This window comes from Camellia sinensis, chromosome 5 (assembly GCF_055761805.1).
Source record: "Camellia sinensis isolate YWXY chromosome 5, ASM5576180v1, whole genome shotgun sequence".
Taxonomy (NCBI): domain Eukaryota; kingdom Viridiplantae; phylum Streptophyta; class Magnoliopsida; order Ericales; family Theaceae; genus Camellia; species Camellia sinensis.
This window is the reverse complement of record NC_138965.1, coordinates 93381343-93397742: the sequence shown is the minus strand read 5'-3', so window position 1 is coordinate 93397742 and position 16400 is coordinate 93381343.

The window sequence follows — 16400 nt, the reverse complement described above, 5'->3', positions numbered from 1 at the left end:
TCACACGTGTTTCAGAAATAATTTGATTCAATTGATAATATAATAATTTATCAAAACAGTTTAATCATGAAACAACAATTTAATTTTTCCAACAGTTCAGGGTAAGGGAACATTTATAAAAATACGTAGCATGAAACTACTCACCTGAAAACGAAATAATATAATCCTCGTATAGAGTGTAAAAGTCCAACTAGTGCCCTGAACCAAGTATAAAAACTACACGTCACAACTAATTTAAAAATATTAAAGAATACGAACTAAGTAACCCCAAACTAAAGCGCACTAACACGGCTCAACCCAACTCACCGTTACTCTTAAATATTATCTAAGTTCATGTTCTTCAAGGTTTAAAATCACCCAAGACATGGGTTCCGGTCAAAACTTAATTAATTGTGACTTTAAGATAAAACAGAATTTCAAACAAGCCTTCCCAACCTATTCGCTAACTTTGAAAATTACAAAACCCACTCCACGCTATTCGAAAAATTCCAATAACCTCCAGATATGATCTAATATATCCTAAGTTTCAAACCCAATTGGTTTCACTTGATTTGCTTATCAAAATAATTTCCTACAATTTATTATATCCAAACAGGTTGTTTTCTGCAGCACTTCAAAGAAATTGACGGTTCTCTTAATGTACACAAGCAATCAATGCAAGGCCAAAAATGTACGAAACTAGACTCATAACCGGTTCTAATGACACTAATTTGATAATTTTTGGATTTATACCCAAAGAGAACAACACTCCCGAATTTACTATTTCGGACTGGTTTCCTGGACAGATTTGAATACCTCAATTTATATGGATTTTGACTCCCAAAAATTATGAAAAAATTCAGATATGCAATTCAATATGTAATTAATCTACTGTAAAAATTTCAGATTAAAATTCATTCATTTGGTATGGTTTCTTGATTTTTAAAGTCTATGATTCTGCACAAAATTTTTCCTTGAATAATACCCAATCTTTATGCATGAATGTGTTGAACCTTAAACATTATATCTAGACCTATACCAAACAAGGGCACCAGTCCACTGCCAACAAAACACACAAAAAAATAATGCCACATCTCTTCCACAATGAGACTCACGCAACCACACAGCACCTCTTCTTCCATCATTATTTCCCATAACCCAAGTTTGATATACTAAACTTCCCTTCACACCAGCCCATAAATTAATATATACCTGAATGATCAACCATGCATTTCACGAACTCAACTATAGAAGATCAAAAAATAATAATAGAAGTGAGAATAAACAATTAAATTACCCACAAAGTATTGGTTACCTAGAATTCCTCTCCCTCCTTGATTGCCACAAGCTTCTTTGTCTCTCTCTCCCTCAATGACTCACGGCTGTTAAGCCTAAAGTGGCTGCTGTTGTGTTGATTAGAAAAATGAATTGATATCTCACCATTAGGGTTTTATCCACCTAATATAAATTTCCAAAATGACCCCTTACTAACTAGTTTATTATTATTATTATTATTACTATCATTAAGATTATTATCAAAAGTCTTAAAAAATTGTGAACTTCCATAAAAATTTATTTATACTTTAAAAATTAATTAAAGATCCCCCAAATATATAATTTGCACTTTAGGATTCACCATCAAAATATTTGAGATTGTAATATTATTGTTGTTATTATTTAATTATTTACTAAATTTTTATATTTGGGTCTTCACATTGATTATCATAAATGTCATAATTCAAAATTAAGAGAATTAAAATAAATTTTAAAAAAAATTAAAAAAAGAAGAAGTTATAATCAAACACCACTTAAGTTATAACCAATGAGTTCGTAGATCATAAAAAATATCATAATGAATCATAACTAACACCATAACATGTCATGACCAAATACTACAAAGGTTGTAACCAAATGTGCATATGGTACGTAGAATTTCCCTTTCCAAAAAAAAAAAAAAAAAAAAACAACAACGCATCATAACTAAACAACACATAACGTATATCTAAAGATTTTTTTATTATAACCAGATCTGGTGGAGCTGTGTGAGGTCATTAAAGTCAGGGTTGCAATGTGGTTCAAAGCTACTTGTTCTGAATTTGATTACTCTGTTTCTGATATTCTATACAATCTTCAACAAGTGAGAAGGTGTCTCGGTTAATTGGGGATTCTAATTGGGATAGTTGGAGATTGGTTATTCTTGAGGTCCAGGTTTTGGAGTCCAGTAGCAGTAGTTTGGTGGCAGTATATGATGTGTTGTATCAGTAATAGAGGTTGACTGTTACGAAGCAAGTCTGGTGTCCTGGAACAGAAGTTATGCTTAAGTGTTTCTGGCTGAATGGTTGGTGTTTGATGCTTGGAAATGGCTGAATAGAAGATTGTTTGCTAGGGTTGAAAAGGCTGTTGTTCTAATTGGAGCTCATGGCAGCAGGGTTCTGTTGTTTATGGCAGCAGGGTTCTACACTAGTCTCATTGCTCTGTTGTTGATGTTTGCTCAAGCCTTACTGTTGCTGTAGGAGTATTTTGATGATTGTATGCTGTTTTTTGTTCTGTTTTTTCTTTGGGTGTTTTGATTGGCTTCTCACCAATCTTGGGTCTAGTACTAGCATATGATTATGCTTCATTTGCGATGCCAACCTAGTTGGGATTGTTAAGGTTAGCTATGATACTGTTTGCGCTCCGCTGCTTTGTTGATATATTTTGCATGATTTTTGCGTGTTCATCAATAAAGTTTTTGTTTACTGATAAAAAAAAACTAAAATAATAATTACAATAAGTTCTAACTAATATCACAATGATACATAACCAAATCATAGCTAACATAATAGGCTATAACAAAAAATCGCAAAAATTATAATTGGGACATATAATACACATCCCAAAATGACCACAAACATCATAATTATGATATATAATACACATCCCAAAATGGGGTCTATATTATAGAATATTTGTATTTTTTGAAATTTAAATTCACCACAATAGTAGCATGTGCCTTACACAAGCGTTTTATACATAGTCTATATATAAGTGGTGCTTCACTAATAGGCAAAACAGGGTTTTTTTTTTTTTGGCTCTTGACTAGTATTTTTATTTTTTATTTTGCCCTTTAGTTTAGTTGATGGAATGACCTTAGTGGAGGGTTTTTAGAAATTATATAAGGATTTTGGGTCAATTTTGATGGAGTTGCTTGAAAGGCTTGTATTATTATTTTCTATTTTTGCCCGTGGCTTGTATTTTTATTTTGTATCTTGCCCTTTAATTTAGTTGGTGGAATTACCTTGGCTCGACGCTTTCGGGAAATTATGCAAGGACTTTTGGTCAATTGTGAAGAATGCATTTTTAATTTGTTACTTCTTGTTGAACAAAACAACAACAACAACAACAACAACAATAATAATAATAATAATAATAATAATAATAATAATAATAATAATAATAATAATAAACAAAACGTATTACTTAAATACAATTTTTTATAGGAAAATTTCTTTTTTTTTTTTTTATCGGCAAAGAAAATCTTTATTGATATAAGAATCAAGTACACAATACAAAATAAAATACATCAACAAAGAAAAGAGAAGTGCAAAGCATCATAATAAGCTAAATCATCCCAACTAGGTTGGCACAAAAAAGCACATCCTATCATTTGCTAGCACCCCCAGCTGGTGAGAAACTAACGATAAAACAAAACAAACCAAACACCAACAAAAACCAACAGACTACTGCCTAACAACTGAGTAAAGCTTTCCACCAATGCAGCAGCAGACAGCAGAGCAACAGAGCAGCCACTAGATGCAGATAGCAAGCAAAACTAATATTAGACTCAGACATCAGCACAACCACTAAACAGAGCTGGGCAAACCAACAAAGCTGAGCAGACCAACCACTACGAAAGACCAATAGAGCAGGCAGCAGCTAAATAGCACTACAGCAATCTATCACCCCAAAGCAATAGCAGCTCTGAAAACAACACTCAATTAGTAGCAGAAACAGTAGTACACTACTCAGCACCAGTATATACACAGTAGCAAAAGGCCATAGCAATACCAGACTCATGCACCCTTCACCTCAAACAATGTCTAACCTAAAGCAAAGAACTACTCAGGTTAGGAAAACAGTAGCAGCTCTGAAAACAATACTCAATTGGGAAAACAGAACTGGTGCCTTGGACCAACAGAAACTCTAACTAGAGCCTTGTATTCCAGTAGAAACAGCAGCCTTATCCACAACAGTAGTCTTCTACCTTACAAACCAGCACCTGAACTGGTGCCTTGAAAACCAGCCCAGAACTAAACCACAGCAAACCTGCTACTAGCAGACTAGTAGCACCTAAAACTTAGAACTCTGCAGCCTGATGCTAATGCACACTCAAACTGGTGCCTTGTATTCTAGCAGAAACAGCAGCCTTGACCACAATAGCAGTCTTCTACCTTACAAACCAGCACCTGAACTGTTGCCTTGTAAACCAGCCCAGAACAGACCACAATAACACGGATCTCACACCAGACCACAATAACACAGATCATACAACACGGACAGATCAGACAGAAAACAGAACAGCCCAGAACAAAACATCAGTGCAACACAGGACAAGCCAGCCCAGGCTCTAGATCCACAATACCACATAAATTAGCTAGACAGTAACCTTAGCCAAGGCAGACTATAACCTGTTGAAGATAATGCACAATCTCATTGACTGAGTAAACTACAGCTGGGCAAGAAGATTTGGTCCATAATGCAATCCTCACCTTAACGGAATCACACAAACTTTCAACATCAACCTGAGCACTATTAAAAAGACAGTCATTCCTCTGCTTCCAAATGGACCAGAGCACTGCCAGAGGAACAACATTCCAGATTAACTTCAGCTGCTTTGATACTTTCCAACCACGCCACCAATTGAGTAAGCTGCTCACAGACCTAGGTGTTACCCATTGAATACCCCACCATTCGATAATCTTAGACCAAATCCTCCAGGAAAAAGGGCAAAGCAACAACACATGAAGACCACTTTCCACCTCTCCATTACAAAAAGTATAATTAACAGAAGATCCAAGATTTAGAACACCAATTATATGCAGATAACTAGAGGGCTTAACTCTCCATTTCCATGCTAACCAACCAAAAAACTGAACCTTGGGGGGAGATACATTCTTCCAAATGAATAGCTCCAAGACCCAATTGACTCCATCTATAAGCTGATGCTATGGAGAATGACCCTGAGGTATCTGCACTCCAGCTCAAAATATCCCTTCTACCTTCCCTAAGAGCCGGAGCATTAAGTAACATTGTAGACATTCTCCTCAACTCCTCCACCTCCCACTGAAATAGAGACCTCCTAAAATTCAGATTCCACTCCCCAGCACCAGTTCTTCTACTATACACCAAGCCCACAGATTCGTCCTTTCCCACTGATAGAGAATATAGTCTTGGGAATACATCTTTCAAACATACATTTCCAGCCCAATTATCCTTCCAGAAAAGCATTCTCTTCCCATCTCCAATAGCAAGGGCTATGTTATTTTTAAAAAACTCCACCAAATCAGGCCTACCCGATGCAATCCCCAAAATATCTTTCCAAATCAGAGAGCACCTGAGATTCTCCACAGGAGCAGGCCACCATCCCCTCCCATCCTCATAATACTTGCTGCATATGACCAGCTTCCATAGGGTTTTATCTTCAGCCCCAAACCTCTACCACCATTTTAAGAGAAGACAATCATTCATAAGCCTAATCCTTTTAACTCCTAAACCCCCTTGGTTTTTACTTTTAGAGATCTCCTCCCACTTTAGTAAATGAATCTTTCTTCTAAGTTCATCACCTCCCCATAAGAATCTAGACTGAACTCTATCAATTTCTTTTGCAACCCCTTCCGGCATCTTGAACAAAGATAAATAATAGATTGGTAAACTAGACAACATTGACTTTATCAGAGTTAATCTACCTGCGAATGATAGGAATCTCTTCTTCCAAGAGGCTAGTTTTTGTTTACACTCATCAATCACAGGTTGCCAGGATTTTCTTCTCCTTGGACAATCCCCAATGGCATCCCTAAGTATTTTAAAGGCAGATTTTGATGAAGGTAGTTCAATTTTCAGCAAAACCTTGAGTGAGGTCCTCAGTAATGCCAATCCCACACCCTGCACTCTTATGGTAATTTATTTTCAGCCCTGAAAGCAGTTCAAAATACCTCAGAATCCTTTTTACATTCCCAATCTCCTTTCATTCTGCCTCACAAAATAGAATTGTATCATCTGCAAATTGAAGATGGGTGATCACAAGATCATTTGAGGCAACCACAACCCCTCTAATCAATCCCTACTACAGAGCTCTACCCAAAAGAATATTCAGACCTTCAGCTACAACATTGAAGAGAAATGGGGATAATGGATCCCCTTGTCTAAGACCTCTTTGGGGAATGAACTCAGATGTTGGTGATCCATTGACTTATACAGACACTATGACAGAATGAACACATTCTCTCATCCAACTTATCCATTTGTCGCCAAACCTAAAATTTGCAAGCATAGAGAAAAGGAACTCCCAGTTAATTGAGTCATAGGCTTTTTCGAAGTCAAGTTTTAAAACAAAACCTTTCCTTTGCTTCTTCTTCCAACTGTCAACTATCTCATTTGCAATCAGCACACCATCCAAAATACTTCTACCTCCAATGAAGGCTGACTAAGAATCACTAATGATCTTTGGCATTACAATCTTAATCCTATTAGACAAGACCTTTGCAAGAATTTTATACAAAGAGCCTAAAAGGATAATAGGCTGATAATCATTGAGGCAAGAAGGATTATCAGATTTTGGAATCAAGGCAACAAAAGAACTATTAATCCGATGAACCAACTTAGAGTTATTGTGAAAATCTTCCATGAAATGAATCACATCCCCCTTAATAATCGGCCAACATTTCTTAAAAAACATCAAGTTAAAACCATCCGGACCAGGTGCTTTGTTCCCTTCACACTGCTTCAAGGCTCTAACTATTTCGGCTTCTAAGAAATCAGCTTCAAGTGCTTCCCTAATGTCAGCCCCCCTTATGGATTTGAAAGGGCCAAACAAACTTGGCCTGCTTGACCAACTTTCAGCAAAAAGATTCCTAAAATGAGCCAGCACTGCAGCCCTAATAGCCTCAGGATCTTCCAAGACAACACCATTCACATTAATAGAACATAAGGCATTCCTGTTATTACGAGAAGTAGCCATAACATGAAAAAAATTTGTATTTATGTCGCCTTTTAATGTCCAATTCACTCTGGACTTCTGCACCCATAGCCACTCCACCATTCTACTCAATTTCCAAGCTTTCCATTTTGCATCCCTTCTTCGTGTTAGCTCTGATTCAGAAAAGGAACTTTCTTCTGTTTTCAAATCCAAAATATGTAATTTCTCCTCGAGGAGTTTGAGCTTAGAATCCACATTACCAAACACCTCAGCATTCTATTTTTTCAATGACAATTTAAGCGCTTTGAGTTTTCTTAAACATTTGAACCCACTCCAACCATCCACAATAGTCTCCTTCCAAACTTTTTCTACCAGAGCTAAGAAGCTAGAATGGAGGGTCCAAGCATTTATGAATTTAAATGGCTTTGGACCCCAATCCTGCTCATCTTCCATGAGCAAAATAGGACAATGATCAGATACCCTTCTTGGTAACCCCCATAATTTAAAATTGAACTTATTCATCCAATCAAGACTAAGCAAAAATCGGTCAATCCTACTCCACTTCTCATCAGCCTGCGAATTACTCTGGGTAAATTTCCTTCCCAACATTGGAATATCACACACTTCCAGATTGTCAATAAGCTCATTAAACTCTCTCATACCCTTATCTCTCCTAGAGCAGCCCTTCCTATCTGATATGTACCTAACTTCATTAAAATCTCCCCCCAAACACCAAGGATTTCTATATAACAGATTCAAACTAACCAGAGAATCCCACGCTCTCTTTCTAGTGGCACTATCATTTGGACCATAAACATTGACAATGACACATTCAAAACTGGAATAAAGGGTACCTAACAAGATGATAAAATTCTTAGTGCAACAACAGTCCACCAATTGAAAAACATCTGGATTCCAAATGCATATGGGTTAGAAAAAAAAATTCAAATTAGTGATGAACCTTATAAATATTAAAAAGTAAATTTATAAATTTTTCTTCGTAATTAATTTTTAAAAATTCTTTTGTCATATAAGTTTCCTTTTATTTATCATATCTCCAGTTCAAAGAAAAGACGAGACAAACTAGCTTTGTTGTCAATAAAGTTAAATTTTGAAAAAAAAAAAAAAAAAAAAACTTTGACAGTCACGTCAATATGGAACATGAATAGTCAACCATCCTTCTTCACTTGGCTTCCTTTTATATTCTTCTCTATTAGTTTATTGAATTATCATTTATTAGTTTTATACCTATTTATGGAGAAGTGCTAGAATATCACAATTTTATATTTATAAATTTACACAGTATAATGTGGAAGAAATGTTAGAGTTCTACATTTTTAAATTCACAAATTCACTCACAATGATGTAACAAAAGAATTAGGTTCTATATCAGTGACTGTGTAACAAATCAAAATTTAGCACTCATTATACCACATTATATTGTGGGTCAAAATATGAGGGCTTTTAAGGGTCTCAAACATTACCAATTTTTTGTGGGTTAAATTACGATTTTTTTTTGTGAGTTTTAAACATTTTTTTTATCTATTACAATCTGCATGAATTATTCCTAAGAGGGTAATTTGTGTAGCCAAATTGAGTCGAGGTAGGTTACAGTGGCAGTCAAAGATGTTTGACCGAACTAGAAAATGTTCATAATTTTGGACCTAGTGTAGACATCCCCGAACGCCCCGGGAGGGATGGGTCCCCCCCGTTCCGTTCGTATTGGGCTCACTACAGTTCGGACTCTCAAATTGTCATGGTTCTAAATCTGAACCAAAGAGTCCAAATCCGGCAAATCGTTTTGAGAAAACAGATTTTGAAAGAAGTGCCAAACATGGACTGCTTTGCCAGATACAGAGTCGCCACCTAAATATTTTATTTTTGGAAAATTTAGGAAACCCTGACTCGTTGCCTAAGGCCACGTGTCTGTCATCACCAAAGTTGCCTCGGTTCGGGAACTTGGGTACGATTGGGGAAGGTCACTTCGTGAGCACCCCCGCTCGCCCGATCAAAGATCGGCCTCTACTAACCATGATATCTATTTTTGAAAACATTATGTGTTCTTATTCCGGTTATTAGCCTAGATTACTATGTGATGCGCACAGCATACAAGTATAGACTGGATCGCCTGAATTGGAACAAAACGTTTCATGTTTGTTTATTTGAAAATGGTTTGATGGTGCTACCCGCAAGTAGGCTAAGACGTGAATTTGCCACCCTCAGGTGGGCTTAGAAAACATAATTTTGCCACTATCTAGTGGGCTCACAATTAATGAATTGTTTCAATCCAAATAATCCAACATTCACCCACAGGCATTCAGGCAGTTATATCACATAAGCATATAGCCTCATGGTAAGCATGCTATCATGGCAGTCACTCACACACATGCAAGGATGCTAAAGCATAAAACTTACCGAGTACTCCAAGCCAAAACAAAAGCTAGGTTAGAAATCCATGCATGATCTTAACTATACAGAAATGCCTAATGCAACACATGCAAAAATGCAACTATAGCAGGCACGGCTATTCTAGACATGGCATATGAAATGCTACAACTAACATGTATTCAACTTGGAATTGAAAATACAATGCAGTTAGTATGATGCGCCGAGCCCGGTGCATGAAAGACAGATGAATGAATGTAAACATGCTATCATACTGTATGTTAATTGAAACATGCCCTAATCTAACCATCATAAGCTGGTAAATAAAAGGGAGAAAGACGTGGGGTTGGAAGACATACATCACACACACGCACACTTATTACAGTTGTGCCCTTGCGCAGAGGGTACGAATAAATAATACAGTCCCAAATAAATAATTACAGTCCAAGTAAATACAAAACCCTAATTAATTAATAAATTAATCTAGGAAAGCAGTAAATTGGCACGCAAATCCGTGGACTACCTCAGCTCTGTTCCGAATGATGGATGATGCATTCTTGAGTCACCTTGCGCGAAAATCCACTGCGATGCCCCGGTTTGCCTCTGTTTGCAATTGTTCTCGGGATGCGTGCCAAGCTCCGGAAGGCTACTGATTTTTGATTTGCTACAATAGAGAGCAACAAAGGGGCATGGTAAAGCATTTTCACATATGTATGCATGACTACTCTTCGAGGAGTGTAGTCCTCGATCCTCGTGCCACCAATCACGCATATCGATGCATGATGGCCGATGAGTCGATTTGCACGAATTAATATGAAATGAATGCACACATAAGCACAACAAGACCGAGACTCCATCATGGATAATCCGGAGTGTCGGTAACTGGGAATTGAGACACGTTCCGTCACTCGAAGTACGAAACGCCCCTCGTTTCCCGTGCTCGGGCTAACTCCTATCCCAAACACAATTCAATATGCATGACATGGATGAATGCAATTCTAACATGCAACCTAGCATACACAATGCTATGAAATGGCATACACAATGCGCGATGTGACATGGCATACACGATGCTCTAACATACAACCTAGCATACGTAATGCTATGAATTGAAATGGCATACACAATGCATAATGAACTTACACCAACATGAATGGACCTCAGCCACACTCACATTAGTGGCCATGAGATGGAAATGAGACACTCAAAATGCGTGCACACATGCTCGCAAATCGAGGACCGATCCTAAGGCACAAATGCCACTCTAACAAGGCATGGCAAGGCACGAAATATGGCATACAAACATGCAAGTTTTAGCACTGAAATGTGATACAAAATGATCCCGAAACATGGAAACATGGCACCCAATGCATGGAATGGCCCTGAAACACAAAACTAGGCATGCGCATTGGCCTATAGCTATACAAAGCATGCATTATTTGATCATGAAGAATGAATAAAGATGCAAGACAGTCCCAAACCATGCATATTTCCAATTTCTAACAAGTCTCAAAAATGAACACAAATAGGGCTAATCTATCATGCAAAAATGGCCCTAAAAGAGAGATTAAACACAAAGGGACAGAAGCTGGCCCCAAATGGCAAAGAGCCCTTCAAAAAAGTTGAAGAGGGGCTCAAAAAAAGGCACTTTTCAGTTTACATCAAGCCACAAAAATAATCACAAATAAGGCCAAACTATCATGCAAGAAAAGGCCTAAAAGAGGGGTAAAGAGACAAGTGGTATCTTCTGTTCTCAAACAGAGGAGAGCCCTTCAACAATGTTGAAGAGGGGCTCAAAACAAAATATTTCACAGTTTATGAAAAAGTCCAAAACAGTTCATAAATAGGCCTAAAATACTATGCAAAAATTGGCCTAAAAGAGAGATAAAGAGGCAAGCGATAGCTTTTGGCCTCAAACAGAGGAGAGTCCTTCAACAATGTTGAAGAGGGGCTCAAAACAAGATATTTTACAGTTTATGAAAAAGTCCAAAACAGCTCAAAAATAGGCCTAAAATACTATGCAAAAATTGGCCTAAAAGAGAGATAAAGAGACAAGTGGTAGTAGGAGATCTCAAACAGCAGGAGGTCCTTGATCAAACATGGAGATGAGCACAAAATATGAATATTTACAGTTTGGGTCGGAGCCCAAAAAATCAAGCAAGTATGGCTTAGACACCAAGAAAAATGAGGCACAAAAGAAGGAAAATGGACTCACCCTTGTAGACCAATGCTTCAACAACTTTTGGGCCAAGTTTAGGAGTTCTTCACCTCTGGAAAGCAGCCTCAAGTTGCTGGAATGGAGGATGGAGGCCTTGTACTATGAGGTGTAGGGTAAATGGTGTAGGACTAAGGGTGTTTTGAGGGTTGGGATAGAGAGAGAGAGAGTGATTGAATGCAAGAGCCTTAAACCAATTTTGTAACCTTTCAAAATACAACTGAAGGGCTGGTTATATAGGCAAAGAGATGGAGGAAAAGGGGGGAAAATGAAATTCAAGTTTCCCCCCAAAAGACCCCCCCTCGGATACAGGATCTGGGGGAAATAGAGGGTACAGCTGGAAGGAACTAGGTGTGGGGGTCACGGCCGGCCAGGTTCAGAAGGTTCAGGGGGCCGGCCAACCACCTCCCATGGCCGGCCGACCAAGGGTCAAAGGGGGCAAGCAGAATTACTAGTCGGCCACCTCAAAAAGGTGGTCTCCCATGTGTGCACAACACAACCATGTGGTTGAAACCCAGAAAAAGTGAACCAGGAGAGAGAAAAGACCATTTTTTAGAGGGGGTCAAAAGGGTCAGGAACAATTACTGGTCGGCCACCAAATATTGGTGGCCTCCCAGGTGTGTACAACACAAATATGGGGTTTAGGGTTCAAGAAAGTGGTCCCGGGGGGGTCAACATTGGCTTTCAAGTGAGGAAAACGGGCGTCGGAGAGTGATGAGGGAAAAAAAGCTGGCTTTCGGAACTATTGCTGGCCTCCCACCCTCTTACAAGCTTCCTAACTATGAAAATAAGTTCTCCACCAAAAATGAACCAAAACGGATGCAAAACGGATGTTCAGGGGACCAAAACGCGCGGCCTGGGGCCCCGAAAATGGGCTGTTAAGCACCGAAGGTGGCGTTCGATCACGAAGTTGGTCTGTCGGGCCACAGTGTTCCTCAAAATGGAGGAAATAAGGTGTATACCAAAAACTGGAGCAAACGGAGATGGTTAGGCGGTCCCGAACCGAGGCACACGGCTGACGGCTCCGAAAAACTGGAAACCAGGCTCCAAACGGGAAAAATGGCCTACGACCACGAAACGTAGCCTACGGCCACTGAGAGATGATCTACGAGACCTCTCCCTCCCTTCGGGAAGAGAAAACATAAAAAACGGGACCTGGTTCGCAAACCGAGGCAAGGTACAAAAGAGTCCGGAAGTCCGGAGGCAAGGCTTGCAGCCGGGACTCTGAAACTTTTGAACGAGCACAATATGCGACATCACCAAGCGCTCAATCGGTGACGTCTGAGTCTTAAGGTCGGTCAAAATGGGGTGTCTACAGTTGCCCCTCTTTGACAGAACTTGAAAGTCAAGAAGTGACGGGAGTGAATGTCAAAGCCTAGAGACGATCCATTTTTGACAAGGCCGAAGAATTAGACAAACATACAAAGTACAGAAAAATAAATGATTGCGCCCGCAGGCTGCGTACGTATCCCTTTGTAAGGAATCAAACCAGTGTAGTTCAGGGGCAGGATAAAATGATATGCGGGAAGATTTTGATGATTGGACTTATACGCTACGCGAAGCCGGTTTAAAAAATTGAAGATTTATGCGATGCACTGTAATGTAGTGGCTAAAATGAAATGTAATAGCTAAGAGGTGAAGGTACCTTACAGGGGCAATTGGCAATGACTTACCTCATGCCACTGGGGATCTTTCGCTTCTTCTTGGTTGAACTGCAGGTACTACTTTTCTCCCTGACTATGGTCGCAGCTTTCCCTATTCTCCAACAGGGTGACAGGCTAGGTTGATTCGGTATCCAGAATTGAGGCGCATACATATGCTATCTCAATCTATGGGGCTGCCATATAGATTTCAAGCCGAGGATATACCCCTGGGTATTTAAACCAGACTTTAGTCTCGGAAATCCCGAACCTTTGCGTTCTAGGCAAGAGCCATTCGAACTCTAGTTTCCACCGTCTCAGTTGATCTCCTAGGAACTCACTGCTAACACAGGCAGGTGGCTATACCAGACCACTGGAAGTCGTTCGGGCACGACAAACACAAAAGGAATTGCACCTTTAGAGGATTTAAGGTCTCCTAGACCAGCGAACGTGCCCAAGATAATGCGATGAAATGCAAGTAAAATGCAAGTATAATACGCAAAACAGCGCGAATGATGATGCAGGATTTAAGGTCTCCTTAGACCAGAGGATTTAAGGTCTCTTGGACCAGGTGAGTGTACAAGACAGTGCGAATAAACGCAAGTGCGATGCGCAAAACAGTACGAGTGATGATGCAGGATTTAAGGTCTCCTTAGACCGGAGGATTTAAGGTCTCCTGGACCAGGTGAGTGAACAAGACAGTGCGAGCTAAAGGTGAGGTGCACAAGATAGCGCGATAAAATGCATGCACAATGCAAGTAATGGTCACGGCGCAAGATAGTGCGATGCAATACACTAACAAGTGCAGGTGAGGTGCATAGCGCGAATGATACAATGCACAAAATAGTGCGATACGCTAAACAACGCGATTGATTTGAAATGCACAAGATAGTGCGATGTGATATGCAAAGCACAAAATAGCGCGATGAATGCAATGCACAAGACAGTGCGATGGAGGTGCACAAAATAACGCGAATGATAAACTGCACAAAACAGTGTGATTGTGGTACGCAAAATAGCGCGAGTGATAAACTGCACAGAACAGTGCGACGGAGGTGCGCAAAATAGTGTGAATGATAAACTGCACAAAATAGTGCAATTAAGGTGCGCAAAATAGCGCGAATGATTAGAAATGCACAAAACAGTGTGATACGCTAAACAGCGCGAGTGATTAGAAATGCACAAAACAGTGCGATACGCTAAACAGCGCAAGTGATTAGAAATGCACAAAACAGTGCGATACGCTAAACAGCGTGAGTGATTTGAAATGCACAGGATAGTGCGAGTGAGATACGACCACAAGATGCACAAGATAGTGCTAGTGAGATACAAAGTGTAAGTGCACAAGACAGTGCGAGCGAGATAAAATGCACAAGCAAGTGCGATAAAATGCATCTTCTATGCAAGTATGGGGGCATTTTCCATGCAAAAGATACGAGCATTTTCTATGCAAGTATGGAAGCACATTCTATGCAATATTGAAAGCAAGCATATTCTATGCATGAAACAAGCAAAGCATATTCTATGCGGAATCAAAAGCAAGCATATTCTATGCATGAATCATAACGATGCGCGGCACGCATGCAACAACAGTGTATATGAAAGTTCACATTCTACGCAATAGAGGAGCATCAAATATGTACTCTGGTGCCTCTGATTTGCCTCTTAGAAGGCTTCGCAACTCACTCAGCTCAAAAAGGGCACACCATGTTCATATTGGCGAGAGATAACATCTGCATGTGAAACCCTCGGGTGCTGCTTGGACTGCCATTCTGACTTGAAGCAGGCTTACACTTGGGGTCGAGATACACTCATACTCCAGAGAAACATCGAGGCCTGAGAAGGTGCACCTGGAATGCAGTCTTGGATTTTGCTAAAGTTGAAACATGCTAAGATGCTCCAAATTTTCCCTCTTCTCTTTTGCTTTGCAGTCTGGAACCAAAATAGCTTCAGATAGGTCCTTGTTTTACTATTTTGACATGACCTGGGTTGAACCCTGCGGCTTTATGAAAGAACTGATCCTTTTTTGCACAAATGTGGAGAATGACACGGCACTCTGAGCACAAAACGATTTTTGAAATTGAAATGAGAAAAAGGGTTCTCAACCGGGTATTGAGCCTACAACTGACCATAGCCAAAACGACTCAACAATGGAAAACAAAGGTAGAACGACCTAAACACAACTCAACAAAGGAAAAACAAGGTAAAATGACCTAAACACATTTGTTGACACTCAAACGACTTAAAACAAGAAACGAGACAAACAAAACGCACAAACACAACACTCAGCTGTGTTACAAAAGTGAGAGACCTCTCGGTGCACGAGGAGCCAGTTTCTCCGGGTATTGTTTCCCACCCTTTCTCATTTGTGATTCTCACATCACTCGGCCCTCAAGCTCTGTTTTTCTGAAAAAACCCTTTCCTCACTTTTTCTCTCAGCGCACACCTCTCTATTCTTCAATCTCTCATTTTAAATCCCTCCCCTGGGTAGTTGATGGATAAACAGAAAGTTGTGGGCTCTTGCCCCTAGCATTCCGCTAAATTCTTCTTCTTCTGCACGCGGCTAGTGAGTTTCTCCCACAGAGGGGCTGTGCTACAACTGGGTGTGTAGCAAATCTGCAACTGACATCGGTTGACGATGCTCTGCTGGGGAGTTTGGACGTTATCAGATCTGTCCAGATGAGGGAGCAGAATATCTTGATCCATTCGAGTTCGTGTTTCGCACTTGGCTTGATACCTCGTTGCTCGGAGGGTGAGAGAGCTTTCAGTCCTTTTGCTGTTAACTTCAGTTGTGCCCTTTTCTGGCAGGTAGAGTTCCCTTCTTGGCAAGTATTGTGGCAATGGGGAAAAGACAGAACACCTGACTCAACTGTGCCCCTGGTTCATCATTTCGACCATTTTTTTGTTTTTGGCTTTCTATTAAGACAATTTTGACCAAAATGAGAGTTCGATTAACATGCTTGTTCAATTTTCTGATTTAAAATCATGTAAGTCAGGTTATGAGCAC